At 47.6% G+C, this 16,641-nt stretch overlaps 1 protein-coding gene across 2 annotated transcripts in view; it reads left to right on the forward strand.

Moving 5' to 3' along the window:
- Nucleotides 1–16,641, forward strand: part of RCAN3 (RCAN family member 3) — a 108,494-nt gene that overhangs the window by 50,291 nt on the left and 41,562 nt on the right. The window contains exon 1 of one of the 2 annotated variants that reach the window (XM_061148218.1): nt 11,674–11,751. The exons of the other annotated variant lie outside the window; for it this stretch is intronic. The gene's annotated coding sequence lies outside the window, so the exon portion shown is untranslated. Of the gene's footprint in view, nt 1–11,673; nt 11,752–16,641 lie in introns of those variants that run through there. 2 annotated transcript variants of the gene reach the window in all.

The raw sequence follows: 16,641 nt of genomic DNA on the forward strand, positions 1-16,641 counted from the left end.
TCCAATGAGCCAGTGATGCAATCCAACAACCTCATCCTCTGTTGTCCCCTTCTCCTTCCACCTTCAATCTTTCCCAGCATCAGGGTCTTTTCAACTGAGTCAGTTCTTTGCATCAGGTGGCCAAAGTATTGGAGTTTCAGCTTCAGCATCAGTCCTTGCAATGAATATTCCTGACTGATTTCCTTTAGGATGAACTGGTTGGATCTCCTTGCAGTCCAAGGGACTCTCAAGAGTTTTCTCCAACACCACAGTTCAAAAGCACAATTCTTCGATGCTCAGCTTTCTTTATAGTCCAACTCTCATATCCATACATGACTACTGGAAAAACCACAGCCTTAACTAGGTGGACCTTTGTTGACAAAGTAATGTCTCTGCTTTTTAATATGCTGTCTAGGTTGGTCATAACTTTTCTTCCAAGGAGTGTGTGTCTTTTAATTTCATGGCTGCAGTCACCATCTGCAGTGATTTTGGAGCCCCCAAAATAAATTCTCTCACTGTTTCCCTGTTTATTTGCCATGAAGTGATGGGACTGGATGCCATGATCTTAGTTTTCTGAATGTTGAGGTTTAGGCCAACTTTTTCACTCTCACTTTCATCAAGAGGCTCTTTAGTTCCTCTCACTTTCTGCCATAAGGGTGGTGTCATCTGCATATCTTAGGTTATTGATATTTCTCCCAGCAATCTTGATTCCAGCTTGTGCTTCATCCAGCCTGGCATTTCGCATGATGTACTCTGCACATAAGTTAAATAAGCAGAGAGACAATATACAATCTTGATGTACTCCTTTCCCGATTTGGAGCAAGTCTGTTGTTCCATGTCCAGTTCTAACTGTTGCTTTCTGACCTGCATACATTTTTCAAGAGGCATGTCAGATCGTCTGGTATTCCCAACTCTTGAAGAATTTTCCACAGTCTGTTGTGATCCACACAGTCAAAGGCTTTGGCCTAGTCAGTAAAGCAGAAGTAGCTGTTTTTCTGGAACACTCTTGCTTTTTTGATGATCCAGTGGATGTTGGCAATTTGATTTCTGGTTCCTCTGCCTTTTCTAAAACCAGCTTTAACATCTGAAAGTTCACAGTTCATGTACTGTTGAAGCCTGGTTTGGAGAACCTTGAGCATTATTTTGCTAGCGTGTGAGATGAGTGCAATTGTGCGATAGTTTGAGTATTCTTTGGCATTGCCTTTCTTTGGGATTGGAATGAAAACTGACCTTTCCAGTTCTGTGGCCACTGCTGAGTCTTCCAAATTTGCCAGCATATTGACTTTCACAGCATCATCTTTTAGGATTTGAAATAGCTCAACTGGAATTCATGACCTCCACTAGCTTTGTTGGTAATGATTCTTCCTAAGGCCCACTTGACTTTGCGTTCCAGGATGTCTGACTCTAGCTGAGTGATCACACCATCATGATCATCTGGGTTGTGAGGAACCATTTTGTACAGTTCCTCTGTGTATTCTTGCCACCTTTTCTTAATATCTTCTGCTTCTGTTAGGTCCCTACCATTTCTGTTCTTTATTGAGCCCATCTTTACATGAAATGTTCCCTTGGTATCTCTAATTTTCTTGAAGAGATCTCTAGTCTTTCCCGTTCTATTGTTTTCCTCTATTTCTTTGCACTGATCACTGAGGAAGGCTTTCTTGTTTTTCCTTGCTATATTCTTTGGAACTCTGCATTCAGAAAGGCATATCTTCTCTTTTCTCCTTTGCTTTTCACTTCTCTTTTTTCCCTCATAGCTCAGTTGGCAAAGAATTCACCTGCAATGCAGGAGACCCCGGTTTGATTCCTGGGTAAGGAAGATCCCCTGGAGAAGGGATAGGCTATCCACTCCAGTACTCTCAGGATTCCCTTGTGGCTCAGCTGGTAAGAAATCTGCCCGCAATGCAGGAGACCTGGGTTTGATCCCTGGGTTGGGCAGATCCCCTGGAGAAGGAAATGGTGACCTACTCCAGTACTCTTGCCTGGAAAATCCCACAGACAGAGGAACCTGGTAGGCTACAGTCCATCGGGGCCCAAAGAGTTGGACACAACTGAGGGACTAACACTTTCATACAACTTCATTTTATTAATGTTTTAATTACCTGTTTAAATGCCAAATCTCCAATCATATTCTGAAGAAATTATAAGTTAGGACTTCCAACATAGGAATTTTCAGGGAGTGGAAGGGATAGGAATGGGGGGAGTGGAACACAATTCAGCCTATAACAGAATTATGTTGAATAATATAACAGTTGAATTTGGAGTGATCAACAGCCTGGCCATGGCTGAAAACTCACGCAGTTTCTTAGCCTTCAGGTAAGAGAGCCACTGGGCTTCCCGGGTGGTGCAGTGGCAAGGAGGTCCGACTCCTGGGTTGGGAAGATCCCCTGGAGTAGGAAATAGCAAACCGCTCCAGAATCCCCTGGACAGAGGAGCCTGGCAGGCTACCGTCCATAGGGTTACAAAGAGTTGGACACGACTGAGTGACTGAGCGCACGCTTACGCAGTGACACTGAGCCTGGGGGAGGAACCATCTCCAGTTTCAGTAGGTCATCCCCTCTCTATGGTCACATGCTGCTCTCCACCCTGGTCACACATCAGTATCACCTGGATGGTTGTAAGAAAGGGTGTGAATGTCTGGCCCTGCCCTCAGAGACTTAGGTTCCAGGGACTCTGCAGAGCGACTTTGATCTCTTTTCAAAGCACTTGGGTGATTCTGAGGGACTGCCAGATCCCTGGGCTAGAGGATGTCCAAGCTCCCTTCCTCGCCCCGGCTATGATTCAAGCTGACTTGGATTCTCCATTCCTGGATCACCACATTCTCCAGGCCTTTAGGATCTTTTGAATATGTTTTCATTGAACAAAACATTATGATATTATAATTATCCTTTACATTTGCATAGCCCATTACTGCTTGAGGAAGTAATTTTAGGAACATCAGCTCATTCAGTCCTCATGGCAACTCTCTGGGTAGGCAGCAGACAGATATCACCTTCCTTTTATTTTTCCTCAAATCACTTACCACCTTCCAACATGCCCTATCCCTGGCTTATTTATTTTTATTGTTTTCCCCTCATATCGGAATGTCAGCTTCATCAAGACAGCGGTCGTTGTCTCTTTTTTTCATTGCAGGCACATAGCGAGCACTCAGTATTTGCATGGATGAATGAATCATAGAAGAGTAAACTAAAACACAGAAAGTTTAGGAGATCGGCCTGGGGTCACACAGAAGGAAACGGAGTAGCTTCTTTGTGTGTGTATATTCCTTCTACTCCTGCTCTGGATTTCCTAGGGTGACTGTGATATTAGAGGGGACCAGGAGGCACCAGGGGAGAGCGAATCCAGCAGCCGAGAGAGATGCAAATAGGCTCACTGCTGCCAGGAAGCGCTCCTAGAATCCTAGATAACAAGACAGTTTCCTTGCCAAGGTGAGGAAAGGCAGCTTGCACTGGTGGCCAAAGGGCTTCATTTACAGCCTCTCATTTTCACCCTGGGGACAGAAAAATTTTCCCTGGCAACCAGTGAGATTGAATGATAGGGTTCCTAAAAATTATCATAAAAATGAGGAAGTTGTCAGGTGTGACATGGGCCGGCTGGTTAAAGGGACAGTCCTGAGAGTCAAACTCACTGGAAGAAGCCTCAGATACAAAACAGCCCAATCTGCCATTTTACAGACATGAAAACAGAAGCCTCGAGAGATCAGGTGGCTTGCTGGGGGTTCCAGAAGCCTGGCTCAGTCTTGGTCACTCTCTCCTTCACCTTCCATCACCCAGATGCTCCCAGAACTCAAAAGGGAATTAATCCAAATGCAGGACCACAGCTTGGGGGAATGGGATCACATCTCCTCCTCTGGATCACATCTCTGGGTACCACAGAGTACACATTTTAAGAAATTTATTTATGTATTTATTTATTTGACTGTGTCGAGTCTTAGCAGTGGCACACGGGGTTTTTGTTGTGTCATGAGGGATATTTCAATGTGGCACGTGGACTCTCTAGTTGCAGCACCTGCTCCGGAAGTTGGAGCATGAGGGCTCAGCAGTTGCGACTCCCAGGCTCTAGAGCACAGGTTCAGTAGTTGGGGCCCACGGGCTTAGTTGCTCCGTGACCTCAGTTATGCAGATGATACCACCCAAGTGGCAAAAAGTGAAGAGGAAGTAAAAACACCTCTTGATGAAGGTGAACAAGGAGAGTGAAAAAGCTGGCTTAAAGCTCAATATTTAAAACACTAAGGTCATGGCATCTTGTCCCATCATGACATGGCAAATAGATGAGGAAAAATAGATGGGCAGGTTTTGTTTTCTTGGGCTCCAAAATCACTGAGGATGGTGACTGCAGCCATAAAATTAAAAGCCGTTTGTTCCTTGGAAGAAAATCTATGACAAACCTAGACAGTGTATTAAAAAGCAGAAACATTACTTTGCCAACAAAAATCCATATAGTCAAAGCTATGGTTTTTCCAGTAGTCATGTATGAATGTGAGAGTTGGACCATAAAGGCTGAGCGCCAAAGAATTTATGCCTTTGAAATGTGGTGCTGGAGAAGACTCTTGAGAGTCCCTTGGACAGTAAGGAGATCAAACCAGTCAATCCTAAAGGAAATCAAGCCTGAATATTGATTGGCAGGACTGATGCAGAAGCTCAAGCTCCATCTGATGCCAAGAGCCAACACATTTGAAAAGACCTTGATGCTTAAAAATTTGAGGGCAGGAGAAGGGGACAACAGAGGATGGGATGGTTGGATGGCATCACTGACTCAATGGACATGAGTTTGAGCAAACTTCAGGAAATAATGAAGGACAAGGGAGCCTGACATGCTGTAGTTCATAGGGTTGCAAAGAGTCAGACATGATTTAGCAACTGAACAACAACAAATGTGGGATTTTAGTTCCCAGACCAAGGATTGAACCCATGCCTCCTGCATTGCAAGGCAGATTCTTTACCACTGGGCCACCAGGGAAGTCCCCAAAGAGTACTATTTATATGGGCAACAGTCACGTGGACAATCACACAGTGTGCACTGTAGATGGTTAAGAATCATGGCTTCTGAGCCTTTTGGCCTTTGTTGCTGTCTTCATCCCTTTGGCTGAGAGGCAAGGCATTGATTTCAGAATCAACTGGCCTGGGTAGGTTTGCTTCTTCTTTTTTGTGTGCTGGCTGAATCAGTGTGGACTTGGATGTCTCTGGATTCATGAATCTCTGTGCTTTGTCTCCCCTGGAAATTGCATTCTAATCCTCTGTGACATTTGTCTTGTTTCCCGAGCAACCATCTCAAAAGCCATAAATAGCAGATTAAGGCTTTGAGGGCAGAAGTGAGAGACTGCACAGTTCCAGCCAGGAGATAAAAACCCAGGTGCTCAAAGGCTGGTTTGCAGCAACACCCTCTGCTAACAAGAAAACGGAGGTTATCTCGGTGCATTTGAATACCTTCTATGTGGAAAGAGCAGTTTTTTGTTCTTTTTAAATCTCCCAGCGCCTAAGGATCCATATGGTACATCTGAAACAGGGGTGGTTTGTTGGGTAATTTCATGAGCCATTTTCACTGACTTAGAAAACTGTTTAACATAAACACCATCTTCTCTACAGGGAAAAAAAGAACACGGAAAATCCCCACATTTTATTTACATTCTGCCAAACTCTTCAAATCTTCATCAGTACATGGACATACATTTTGTATACATACACGTGCTGTTTTTATTTTCTGTTTCTACACTCATGCAAAAACATACTCAGATCTTCTCTGCTCTCAATATGCAGCTTTACTTCTGACACTTCTGGCCAGCAAATGTGTTCTGGGGAAGGGGGCGGGGGAGGGGTAGGTAGTTTTCTTACATCAAGCAGTTGTGTGACACCAGCAAATGCCCTACAATTTAACTCAGTTCTGACACTGTCTCCCTGGAGATAGCATCTGATCCCACAGGTTAAGGGCTCAGTCCTACAAGACTGAGTCTCACTGCAGATGCTAATTAATGGTCCAGGTTATTACCTGTGCTTCTGATGACCTGGTGTAAATCAGAGGTTCCCAGGACCCTCTCCATGGGCTTGATTGATCTGATACAGTGGCTCACAGAACTCGGGCAAACTTTTTACTTACTAGGTTACTAAATTATTAGAAAGGATATTAAAGGGTATGAACGAATAGCCATATGTATAGATATATAAGGCGAGGTTCAGAAGGGTCCTGACCACAGAAGCTTCTGTCTCCATGGAGCCTGGGGTGCGCCACCCTCCCAGCATGTGAACATAGTCGTCTTCGCCCACTGGGAAATCTCTCTGAGCTTCCTTTTGGGTTTTTTATGGAGGGTTCATTATCTAAACACAATTGATTAAATCTTGGCCACTGAAGACTGATTCAATCTCCAGCCCCTCTCCCCTCCCTGGATGTGTGTGGGGGGAAGGGGACACTAAAATTTTCAACACTTCGGGACTTCCCTGGTGGTCCAGTGGCTAAAATTTCACGCTCCCCATGCAGGGTCCCCCGTTTGATCCCTGGTCAGGGAACTAGATCCCACATGTCGCAACTAGGAGTTTTGCATGCTGTAACTAAAGATCTCGCATGGTGCAACGAAGATCAAAGATCCTGCATGCCACAACTAGGACTCAGTGCAGCCAAATAAGTAAATACATAAGATAAATATTTTAAAAAAAATTCTAACCTTCTAATCATTCAGCTGGTCCAGCAACTAGCTCTCATCCTTAGGCTACTTGGAGGCCTTCCTAAAACCACCTGATCAACATAAACTCGGCTATGGTTGAGAGGGGTTTGTCATGAATCACAGATGACACTCATTTCACTCTGAAGCTATTTTAGGAATTGAGGACAAAAACCAATTATTACAATGAAAGATGCTACTATTACTCTAATCACTCAAGAATCACAAGGTTTGGGGAGATGTGAGCCAAAAACCGTGGGCAACTACTAAAACATATATTTCTTATTCTAAATCACAATTTCACACTCGCATGTCTCCACAGCTAGAAACACCTGAGTCTTTTACATCTGGTGCATCTATTATGAGGCACAGTTGGCTTAACATTCTCTTCCCATTTGGGACTGTGATCATTCTAGTCTTCACACGCAGAGTATCACTTGATAATCCCTTTGCCTGGTGTGGCACCTTGGATGACCTGTTTGTGGTTTGCCCAAGGAATAAATCCTGGCCAGTGGGTCAGGCAGGTTCTGGACTGGGAGCTAGGAGGCCTCTGCCTTTACCTGGGCATGTATCTCCACCTCTCCAGGCTCTGTGGCGTAAGATCCAGGGACGACCTGAAGTTGCATCCAGCTCAGCGGAAGGAGGGGCAGTGATTCTGGTCATGGAACTGATTCTGGTCATGCCCACTGTTCAGGGCATGAATTGACTTGGCAGCAGATAGATGACTACGTGGCCTTCTTAGAACCTTCCTCTCTGTCAGAAATTCCTGTCTGCCTATCCTGCAGATTATATCTCAAATCTGACCACTTCTTTCCTCTTCCACTGACGCCCCCTGTTCCACACCACCCTCCTACCTGTGCTCCCTTGATCCATTCTTCTCAGCCAGCCAGGGTGATCTATTAAAAAAATAGGTTAGGGACTTCCCTGATGATCCAGTGGTTAAGAATCTGCCTTCCAATTCAGGGGACATGGGTTTGATCCCTGGCCGGGGAACTTAGATCCCATGGGGCAGTTAGCCCACACACCACAATTAGAGAAGCCTGTGCACCACAATGAAGACCCAGCAGAGGCAAAAAATAAAAAACAAACAGGTTAGATCAGGCCACTGCCTTTCTTAACTCCCCATCCCCTGGGTTTCATGGTTCGTGGAATGAAATCTGCAATGCGGGGGACCTGGGTTCGATCTCTGGGTTGGGAAGATCCCCTGGAGAAGGGAAAGGCTACCCACTCCAGTATTCTAGCCTGGAGAATTCCATGGACTGTACAGTACATGGGGTCTCAAAGAGTCAGACATGACTGAGCAACTTTCACTTTCACTTTCAAGACCTTCGAAGATCTGACCTCGGCCTGCCTCTGATCTCATCCTGTCCACTCTGCCCTCCGCCCCCACTCCAGTCAACCACACTGACCTGGTAGGCTTTCCTTGCCTCCAGAACACTCCCCCAGCCACAGCTCCTCCTACACCTACCTGCTTGTCCTTTCCATCTCCCAGCAGATGGTACTCACCCTTCCCTCTGTTTCTGAAGGAGCTCCTGCTCTCCCACCGCTAACAATCAAAAACAGCATGTTATGTCCTTCAGGGAACTTTTCACAGACTGTCCTTCTCTTGTGTTACCATCTTTTGTGCTTACACGTCAGCTGTCCCCATAGCCCCCCGGAAGGTGAAGTCTACGATGGGGCAGGGCCCCCACTGATGCTGCCTCACCTTGTGGAGTACCTGGCCTGTAGTGAACAGGAGGACGTAATAAATAAACTGAGAGAAGTAGTTTAACGAGAGCCTTTTTATGCCTCTGCCTCACTGAGCTTGGCTTGTGTGTCTGACCCTGGTCAACTCCTTATGAGGGAGGCTGGTCAGAGGAAGAGTTGTTGCCAGACTGAACTTGAGTCTGCTCACGTGCCACCAGCATAGCCAATCTATGGACACTGGGTTGTGCCGAGGGAAAGTACAGCATTTATTGCAGGGCATCAAGCAAGGAGAACGGGCAGCTAGGATTCAAAAGACCTGAACTCCCCTGGCCTTTAGGCAAGAGTTTTAAAAGTATTATAGCATTAGGGATAGGTCAGCAGGGTACATGATCAGCTTATGGACATTCTTCTGATTGGCTGGAGGTGAGGTAACAGGGAGGTGGTTTTTGAATCTCAAGCATCCACCTTCCTGTTCCAACCAGTCTGGAGTCTGTGTCCTTATGGTCAACATGTAGTCACCATTCTCCAGTGAGTGGGGGCAGCTTAGTTTCTGCAGGACAATGCAAGGATATGTGTCAGATTATCACTACATGTCTTCAAGAGGAAGCAGGAGTCCTTGACTCTATTTTCTAATCACTGACTGCTTGAATTTACTCTTTGGAACTGGAGAAGGCCAAATAAGAAGTCAGGGACACAGAGGGTCTTGTGCCAGGCAAGGCTTTGCAGGGTCCTGCTGAGTTTCAGAGTTTTATCCCCAGATCCCTCATGGCAGGTGTGTGCAAAGCCATTCTGACATGGCAAGTGTCCTATGACTTGGTAGGCCTGGGTTAAGGGAGAAGCAGAAGGTGGGGTAGAGCCAGGGATGACAGAAGGCTGAAGGTCACTGACCTTCAGGTCAGAGGAGACCCTACCAGAGATGCTAAGGTCCCCTTGGGTCAGTATGTCCACCACCCCAGCCCCTACCACCTAGCATAAAAATTCTTCCATTTATCTAGCGTTTTGTAAGCATTATCTCATTTTTAATTCTCACCACAAGTATACTGGGGTAAGTATATTATCTTCATTCAACTGAAAGAAACTGAGTCTCGAGAGGTTTTATTTAAAAAAAAACAAAAGCAAAAACTGCTCCTGCCTTGCAATTAGCAAGCAATGGAGTCAGGATTGGAACTTGAGACCATCTGACTTTAGAGCTCTTGACCCCCTGCACAACCCAGCAAGAGCTTCTGGAAGCATCTTGAGGTGGCCTCATAGATCTCAGTTCTCAAGGCCAGAGTGATCTCTCAGTGGACTCTCCCCGCCTTCTGCCTTCCTTCAAGCCCCTGCTGTGAAGACAGTCTGCCTCTCCCATCACAGAGGAGCTCTCTGAAGCCAAAGACCATATTTCAAGTATTTGGTGAAGAAGCAGAAACACAGGCTGCTCTGACTTCCCATGTCCTGGGGCAACTCTTGCCTTCTGAGATGAATAGCATCCTGCCTATGGAAAGTGTCTCTGTCTCAATAAACCTGCTTTCGCTTAAAAAATAAAAAAGTAGAATGATAGAATTACACTTCTTTTTTTATTGAAGTGTAGTTGATGTATCAATATAAGTTACAGGTGTACAATATAGTGATTCACAGAATTTCACTTCTTAACCAATCCTTGTTAATAAACATCACCAGAGTTTCCTATGAAAACACAGTGGTTCTCTCTTAGTCCTCAGTCAACTTGGGAGGAAGTTATTAAGGCTTTGACAGCATCTCATAGGCACCAGTGGCAAAGCAATAGGCCCCAAACCAAACACTTCCTAGAAATAATTTGAAAACACAGTGGGGAAATCTGATTGTACTCCTGGTTCTGTCATTCCCCTGCTGCATGACTGTGGGCAACTCACCTCTGCTTCCTGGGCCTCAGTTTCCTGTTTGTAAATGGGGAATCCCCTAAGATCTCTTCTCCTTTTCTATAAATATTGATTGAGGGCCCATTGTGTGTCCATAATAGAATGCTAGGCTTCACGGATCCAGCCACAAACCAGCCTGACATAGGGGACCGCCAGATTCTATAGGGCAGAGCTTTTGACACTCATCAGCTGGCAAACCTCCCCTGTAACATTCTGTGATTGGCCAGACCCCAACCTCCCTCAAACCCTTCAGTCCGATTAGCATAATCCCAATTCATTTACTTATTTGGCCTCACCATGCAGCTTGGAGATCTCAGTTCCCAGACCAGGAATGGAACACATGCTCCTTGCAGTGGAAGCGTGGAGTCCTAACCACTGGACCGCCAGGGAATTCCCCACACAATCCAACTTTAAAGACAGCTATACAGAGACAGCCACTACAGAGAATAGTACGGAGGTTCCTTAAAAAACTAAAAACAGAACTACCATATGATCTAGCAATCGCACTTTTAAGCATAAACTCAGAGAAAATCATACTTCGAAAAGGTTCCTGCACCCTAGTGTTCATTATAGCACTATTTACAATAGCCAGGACTTGGAAGCAACCTAAATGTCCGTAACAGAGGAATGGATAAAGACATGGTTCATATACTGCTCAGCCATTAAAAAAAAAAAAATTTAATGCCATTTGCAGCAACATGGATGGGCCTAGAGATTGTCATACTGAGTGAAGCAAGTCAGACTCAGAAAGACAAATATCATGTGATTCAGCTTAATGTGTAATCTAAAAAAAGGGTACAAATGAACGTATTTACCTGAAGTAGAGTCACAGACCTAGAGAAAAATTTATGGTTACCAGGGGATGGGGGAGTGGGGAGGGATAAACTGGGAGATCGGAATTGATATATACACACTACTGTATATAAAATAGATGACATTAGTATAGAAAGTAAATGACTAATGAGAATCTATTGTATACAATAGGGAATGCTACTCAATACTCTCTAATGGCCTGTATTCCAAAAGAATCTAAATAAAGGGTGGATATAACTATTTGTGTAATTGATTGATTCACTTGGCTATATAAGTAAAACTAACACAACTTTGTAAATCAACTATACTCCAATAAAAAAATTTTAAGGCTACAAATATTATTTAAAAAAAAAAAAAAAAAGACACCTAACAAACTCCCTGCAGTTCACATCTAGCTAGCCTGGCGTATTTAAAGCTCCTTCTCCCTTTCGGCCCTGGCTGAAGTGGCCTTGGTGGACCGAGGGGCTGGGGGTGGGCGAACTGGATCCCCAAGAAGGACCTGAGCCAGGAGAAGCGCGAGGACGCGGCGGGGAATCGCCGCCCAACCAGTGCCCCGAGCCTGGAGTCCCTGGGGCGGCCCCCAAGGCTGGGACCGAGGGGGCAACGGGGCCCCTCCCGGGATCACCTGCGCGCGATGGGGCGGGGCCGGGGGCGGGATCCCGGGGCGGCCGGAGCCGGGGCGGCTTCTGCGGCGCTGGCGGGAGGCAGATTGGGGCGGCGGCCGGTGCGCGGGGCTCCCCCGAACAGGTAGGAGGCGCGGGAAGCGGGGGACCCCGAGGCTCCGGGGGCACGGGTGGTCCGGCTCGGGCGCGACGGGTCACAGTCCACCTGCCGGCCGCGATCCTCGGAGGGGAGCCGGGAGAGGGAAGGTGAGGGGTCCCCAGGTCCCACCCATCCCCCTTCGTTGGGGGAAGTGCCTGGGGTCTGCGCCCGGAGGGCGGTGGTCTGTGATCCGAGTGGAGAGGGAGGTCGGTTGTCTTTTTCGGGCTTTGGAAATGGGGATGGGACACGCGTCGCAAGCTCGACCCTCGCGGAGAAGCCTGCATTTGGGGCGTGTTATTCCGAGCATCCGGCTGGCGAGTTGTTTCCTTGACCCACCTCCCTCACTAAGCCTCGGGCGGAGGGACCGAGACTCCCAGGAGAAAAGAGACCCGGCCAGCCAGGAGGTAGAAGAGATTTTTAAACCACTTAGGACCTCTGTTGGCTTCATCTGTGAAATGGGCGTCTGTGCGGAGGCCCCTTTTGGAGGAAGATCTGCAGTGAAAACCCACAGCCAGGAGGAAGAACCCAGGGTTCTAGTTCAGATCAGCCAGCTCAGCAGCTCGGGAGAAAGGAGGCGGACACGTTCTGTGGTCTGGGTACCTGTCAGGAGGAGCACAAGGGTGTGTCATATACTAGGCGGGCTTCGAAGGATCTAGGAATCTCTCTAGTCTGGGAGGAGGGCCAGGAGGGTTATTTTCCCAGGTATCGTGGGACTGAGTATCTTCCCAGGTAGCGCTAGTGGTAAAGAATCCGCCTGCCAGTGCGGGAGCTGCTGGGTCAAACACATGTTCAATCCCTGGCTGGGGAAGATTCCCCTGGAGAAGATTGCCAGGGAAGCCCCATAGACGGAGGAGCCTGGCAGGCTACAGTCCATGGGGTCACAAAGAGTCAGACACGACTGAGTGATGAAAGAACGACCAATAAAGAAAGCCTAGTGCTAAAGAGCTTTGGAATCAGTCAGCCTGGGCGTTGGAATCCCTGCTTTGCCCCTTAGGCGGCCGATAACTTAGTCTTGGGCAGGACTTTCCATTTCTCTGTGGTTTGCGTTACTCCATAAACAAGGCAATTTCTTTGACAGATTGTCAGATAGTCCATATAAAGTGCTTAGGACAAGGTCTTTATGTTATAGGCACTCAATAAAAATGAGCTATTAATTTCCACCAGATTGTAGCTCCTTGGGGACAGGGGTCTATGTCTCTTTGGTTCACCATTATTGGTGCCGTGTGGACTGAGGAGCCTAGTGGGCTCCAGTCCCTGGGGTCACAAAAGAGCCGGACACGACTTAGAGACTAAACAACAACAAAAACAGTAGGTCTCGCCGCACATTTGTTGAATGAATGAACGATGAGTGAGTATGTAGTACCACAGTTGGCGTGTGGCAAGTAGTCAATAAATAGTGAATTTAGAGATGGCCAGACCCTAACAGATGGGTATGGATAGGAGACAGTGGTCTAGGTGGATGCAACAGTGTAACAGATTAAGAATAAGCCCAAAGCAACAGATTTGGGGCACCCCTTCTTGAGGGGGCAGGGGAGCAACATGATAAGCTCAGCAGAGCGCAGAGTAGGGGAAGGCACACAGAATCCTGGGATCCTGACCTAGCGGCCACATGGAAGTACATGGAGCAGCTGGAATCTGGGTCGGTCAGCTGCCTTTCTCACATCCTCTAAGTGTCCATCCCCAAGCCGCAGGGGTCAGGGGTGCCAAGAGACAGCAAAGGGCTGCGGGTGCCTGGTGAGAAGGGAAGATGAAACGGGAAGGGGGCTCCCGTGGCCCCTTCATGGCAGTGGGACCTCCCTCACCTCTTCCTGCTATCTCCTGGCTGCTGGTGAGGCAGCTGAAGGGGGCAGTGTGGGGCCAGGTGGGCGACCCGCCGGCATGTGTGCTGAGCCAGGCTCATGGGGAGCCGGGCCAGGGGATCATGCTGGGTCTCTGGGGAAATCTGCTCTCGTGGAATCAAAGCTCATCCCTGCAGCCGGTTCTCATGTCCTTCGTCTCCTCCTGTGGACCGTGGCCTCTGCCGCCTCAGGCCAGGAGGGAGCTGTGTCCTTGAGGTGGAACCACTCTTAGCCAGGTGGGGAGCCTACAGCCTGTCTGACATCCTGGCAGGCAGCCTGTTGATGGTCCCATCTCCCTGCGGTGACTAGGAAAGCAGAGATCTGAAGTGGAGGTGAGAGATTTGGGAAAACCCATCAAGAGGACATGGGGAGGCACTGTATCTCTCTAAAGAGCCAAGTTCAAAGCGTTTCCTCTTAGCGCTTTCCATAATTGCTCATAATCATTTGATATCTGTGTTTCCCACTGACTTGTAGACTCAGGGAGTAAGCCTGCCTTCTTTCTCACCATATCCCCACCTACCATAGTGCCCCGCACTTAGCAGGCATTCAGTGAATGTCTGTGGAATACATGAACCCAGGCTGAGGACTGGGGCTCTTGGCTCCGAGAGGAGATCTTTGATGCTCCAGGGAGAGCATCTCTTTACCGAAGTGAAGTAGACACCCCAAGTTCTGCCCCCCACTGCCACCCTCGTCTCCCATCCAATCCCCACCCCCTAGCTTGAAAGGCATGTCCCCAATCACACGTTCTGAGCCTCTGCCCTCTCTCCTGCCACCATCAGGGTCTTTTCTCAAGGAAGAATCCCCTGCTGGTAGAATTTACACCTCAGGGACAGGCCTGGACACTGTGCTGCTTCTCCCAGCCTGACAGTCAGCCCCCTAGAGACCCCCTAGGCTCTGAGAGGAGGAGAGAAACATCCAGTCTGATCCCTGTCCTGCAGGATCACAGGGGATAGGAGCTACAGTTCAGTTCAGTCACTCAGTCGTGTCCGACTCTGTGTGACCCCAGGGACTGCAGCACGCCAGGCCTCTCTGTCCATCACCAACTCCCAGAGTGTATTCAAACTCATGTCCATTGAGTCGGTGATGCCATCCAACCGTCTCATCCTCTGTCGTCCCCTTCTCCTCCCACCTTCAATCTTTCCCAGCATCAAGGCCTTTTCAAAAGAGTCAGTTCTTCACATCAGGTGGCCAAAGTATTTGAGTTTCAGTTTCAGCATCAGTCCTTTCCATGAATATTCAGGACTGATTTCCTTTAGGATGAACTGGTTGGATCTCCTTGCAGTCCAGGGGGCTCTCAAGAGTCTTCTCTAATACCACAGTTCAAAAGCATCAGTTCTTCAGCGCTCAGCTTTCTTTATAGTCCAGCTTTCACATCCATACATGACTACTGGAAAAACTATAGCTTTGACCAGACAGACCTTTGTTGCCAAAGTAATGTCTCTGCTTTTTAATATGCTATCTAGGTTGGTCATAACTTTTCTTCCAAGGAGCAAGTGTCTTTTAAGTTCATGGCTGCAATCACCATCTGCAGTGATTTTGGAGCCCAAAAAGATAAAGTCTGTCACCGTTTCCACTGTTTCCCCATCTATTTGCCATGAAGTGATGGGACCAGATGCGATGATCTTAGTTTTCTGAATGTTGCGGTTTAGGCCAACTTTTTCACTCTCCTCTTTCACTTTCATCAAGAGGCTCTTTAGTTCTTCTTTGCTTTCTGCTATAAGGGTGGTGTCATCTGCATATCTGAGGTTATTGATAGTTCTCCTGGCAATCTTGATTCCAACTTGTGCTTCTTCCAGCCCAGCGTTTCTCATGATGGACTCTGCATCTAAGTTAAACAAGCAGGGTGACAATATACAGCCTTGACATACTCCTTTTCCTATTTGGAACCAATCTGTTGTTCCATGTCCAGTTCTAACTGTTGCTTATTGACCTGCATACAGATTTCTCAGGAGGCAGGTCAGGTGGTCTGGCATTCCCATCTCTTGAAGAATTTTCCACAGTTTGTTGTGATCCACACGGTCAAAGGCTTTGGCATAGTCAATAAAGTAGAAGTAGGTGCTACAGGAACCCTTAAAGGCAACAGAGGGCTCCTTCAGGTGAGGACGCTGGAGTCCAAAAAGGATGAGATACACGCAGTGAAGAACTGTTAGGAGAGACCTCAAGTCCCCTTATCTGAGTGCTTTGTCACTGCCATGGGCTGGGAGGTTCTCTGGGAATATGAATAGCTACAACACTTCCCTTTACTTTCCAGTCTTCCAATAAAGTAGAATGGAAGGTTATAAAAAGAAAGGTAAAGTGGATTTTAAGCTGCCCAGTAAACCTTTTTAATTGAAAACAAAACAAAACCTCATATATGTTGAAAGTAAAGACCCCAAATCATATACATTCAATTTACTTTTTAAAAGATATATGTTTGATATTGGAGAAAAATAATCCAAAGCAGGAACCTCTCCAACCTGGGCCAGGTGTTGCTGGCCAAGCAGTGCCTGTGCTGGGGTGTACCCTGCAGGCCGCCACGCCAGGGCCTCTGCAGGCAGCCCAGAATCAGCGGTGGGTTGTTTCTCCTGGACCACCTCCAAGCATGGAGCACGCTGCCCTATCGGTTTCTGCACCTCCATCCATCCGGCCTCCTGATGCAGCCATTGCATCTGGGTTTCTGACATCCCACTCTTTGCTTCGGGATCTGGCAGGGTGGATCCCTCTTTATCTTCTTTCAGAGGAGTTCCTCATCAGGACGATAGGTCCTCCGTGGGCAGGAGGAGGCAGGAAGAGAGAAAGGGGACTGAGCCAAGGCCAGAGCCTACCAGTCAGCAAGTCTCCGTGGATTCCTCAGCAGGGCTGGGTGTCAGTACAGTTGAGGGGTAGGGCCAGAGCGTGGCAGCTGGGCTGGAACCTCTCCTGTGGTTTGAAGCTCCCGGGGGTGGTGGCTGCAGCTTGGCCTAAGGAAGGAAAAGGGGGTGTGCCGATCTCTAAAGACAGGAGAGGCCTGTTCTTCAGCCAGGCCTGTGGTGAGGGGCCCCCTGCCTGGGCCGGACAC

The sequence above is a fragment of the Dama dama genome, chromosome 8 (genome assembly GCF_033118175.1).
Source record: "Dama dama isolate Ldn47 chromosome 8, ASM3311817v1, whole genome shotgun sequence".
Classification (NCBI taxonomy): Eukaryota; Metazoa; Chordata; class Mammalia; order Artiodactyla; family Cervidae; genus Dama; species Dama dama.